Raw genomic sequence first — 3,393 nt, 5'->3', positions numbered from 1 at the left:
ACATTGTGGCCATGACAGTTTTCACGTTTCAAAAACATTTACCCAAAAATAAAATAGACAAAATGTAAGCCAAAATACAACTACGAAGTCATAAAGGCAAAACGTAAGGCTAGTTAATAATATTTTAAAAAAATGCATTTTTAAACGTAATGTTAAAATTATTTAAAAGTCAAACATGATATATATTTCAAAAACTGGCATTATATTATAACAACTCCAGGACCAATACCAAGTATTGGCCGAACATCAGCCATGTACCAAATGAAAGCTGTAACATTTCTTAACAAAATATACTGTTCAGAATTTTTGTCTGGGCCGACACTTTTAATGCCGACGGACAGCAACAAGATCGCGCGCCCTGTTTTCCTTGCAGGCAATAACTTCACCCGCCCATTACAGGACCTGAAAAAAACCATTTTATTTCTCCGTTTAAAACTGAAATATATAAATCCAACTACAAGGTCCTAAACGCAAGATAAGATGCTGTGTATTTAACTAAAAAAAATAGTATTTATTAATAGTATTCTTTAAATTATATAAGATCAAAGAAGGTACATATTTCAAAAACCTGCATTTTATAAAAACGACTCCAGGACTCATACCAAGTATTGGCCGAACATCAGCCATGTACCAAATGAAAGCTGTCACCTTACTTAACAAAATATACTGTTCAGAATTTTTGTCTGGGCCGACAGTTTTAATGCCGACGGACAGCAACAAGTTCGCGCGCTTAGTTTTACTTGCAGGCAATAGCTTCACCCGCCCATTACAGGACCTGAAAAAACCATTTTATTTCTCTGTTTAAAACTGAAATATAAAATTCGACCTACAAGGTCCAAAACGCAAGATATGGCGCTTTGTATTTAATTTAAAAACTTAGTATTTGTTAATAATATTATTAAAATTATTTAAGGTCAAATAAGTTACATATTTCAAAAACTTGCATTATATTAAAATGACTCCAGAACTCATACCAAGTATTGGCCGAACATCAGCCATATACCAAATGAAAGCTGTCACCTTACTTAACAAAATATACTGTTCAGAATTTTTGTCTGGGCCGACACTTTTAATGCCGACGGACAGCAACAAGATCGCGCGCCCAGTTTTACTTGCAGGCAATAACTTCACCCGCCCATTACAGGACCTGAAAAAACCATTTTATTTATCTGTTTAAAACTGAAATTTAAAAATCCACCTACAATATACTAAACGAAAGATATGGCGCTTTGTATTTAATTTAAAAACTTAGTATTTGTTAATAGTATTATTAAAATTATTTAAGGTCGAAAAAGGTACATATTTCAAAAACTTACTTTATATTAAAACGACTCCAGGACTCATACCAAGTATTGGCCGAACATCAGCCATGTACCAAATGAAAGCTGTCACCTTACTTAACAAAATATACTGTTCAGAATTTTTTTCTGGGCCAACACTTTTAATGCCGACGGACAGCAACAAGTTCGCGCGCCCAGTTTTACTTACAGGCAATAGCTTCACCCGCCCATTACAGGACCTAAAAAAAACCATTTTATTTCTCCGTTTAAAACTGAAATATATAAATACAACTACAAGGTCCTAAACGAAAGATAATATGCTTTGTATTTAACTAAAAAAATAGTATTTATCAATAGTATTCTTTAATTTATATAAGGTCAAAGAAGGTACATATTTCAAAAATTTGCATTTTATAAAAACGACTCCAGGACTCATACCAAGTATTGGCCGAATATCAGCCATATACCAAATGAAAGCTGTAACATTTCTTAACAAAATATACTGTTCAGAATTTTTGTCTGGGCCGACACTTTTAATTCCGACGGACAGCAACAAGATCGCGCGCCCTGTTTTCCTTGCAGGCAATAACTTCACCCGCCCATTACAGGACCTGAAAAAAACCATTTTATTTCTCCGTTTAAAACTGAAATATATAAATCCAACTACAAGGTCCGAAACGCAAGATAAGATGCTTTGTATTTAACTAAAAAAAATAGTATTTATTAATAGTATTCTTTAAATTATATAAGATCAAAGAAGGTACATATTTCAAAAACCTGCATTTTATAAAAACGACTCCAGGACTCATACCAAGTATTGGCCGAACATCAGCCATGTACCAAATAAAAGCTGTCACCTTACTTAACAAAATATACTGTTCAGAATTTTTGTCTGGGCCGACACTTTTAATGCCGACGGACAGCAACAAGTTCGCGCGCCCAGTTTTACTTACAGGCAATAGCTTCACCCGCCCATTACAGGACCTAAAAAAAACCATTTTATTTCTCCGTTTAAAACTGAAATATATAAATACAACTACAAGGTCCTAAACGAAAGATAATATGCTTTGTATTTAACTAAAAAAAATAGTATTTATCAATAGTATTCTTTAATTTATATAAGGTCAAAGAAGGTACATATTTCAAAAATTTGCATTTTATAAAAACGACTCCAGGACTCATACCAAGTATTGGCCGAATATCAGCCATATACCAAATGAAAGCTGTAACATTTCTTAACAAAATATACTGTTCAGAATTTTTGTCTGGGCCGACAGTTTTAATACCGACGGACAGCAACAAGTTCGCGCGCTTAGATTTACTTGCAGGCAATAGCTTCACCCGCCCATTACAGGACCTGAAAAAACCATTTTATTTCTCTGTTTAAAACTGAAATATAAAATTCGACCTACAAGGTCCAAAACGCAAGATAAGATGCTTTGTATTTAACTAAAAAAAATAGTATTTATTAATAGTATTCTTTAAATTATATAAGGTCAAAGAAGGTACATATTTCAAAAACCTGCATTTTATAAAAACGACTCCAGGACTCATACCAAGTATTGGCCGAACATCAGCCATGTACCAAATAAAAGCTGTCACCTTACTTAACAAAATATACTGTTCAGAATTTTTGTCTGGGCCGACACTTTTAATGCCGACGGACAGCAACAAGTTCGCGCGCCCAGTTTTACTTACAGGCAATAGCTTCACCCGCCCATTACAGGACCTAAAAAAAACCATTTTATTTCTCCGTTTAAAACTGAAATATATAAATACAACTACAAGGTCCTAAACGAAAGATAATATGCTTTGTATTTAACTAAAAAAAATAGTATTTATCAATAGTATTCTTTAATTTATATAAGGTCAAAGAAGGTACATATTTCAAAAATTTGCATTTTATAAAAACGACTCCAGGACTCATACCAAGTATTGGCCGAATATCAGCCATATACCAAATGAAAGCTGTAACATTTCTTAACAAAATATACTGTTCAGAATTTATGTCTGGGCCGACAGTTTTAATGCCGACGGACAGCAACAAGTTCGCGCGCTTAGATTTACTTGCAGGCAATAGCTTCACCCGCCCATTACAGGACCTGAAAAAACC

The sequence above is a fragment of the Bacillus rossius genome, chromosome 6 (assembly GCF_032445375.1).
Source record: "Bacillus rossius redtenbacheri isolate Brsri chromosome 6, Brsri_v3, whole genome shotgun sequence".
NCBI lineage: Eukaryota > Metazoa > Arthropoda > Insecta > Phasmatodea > Bacillidae > Bacillus > Bacillus rossius.
Note: the sequence above shows the minus strand (reverse complement) of the source record.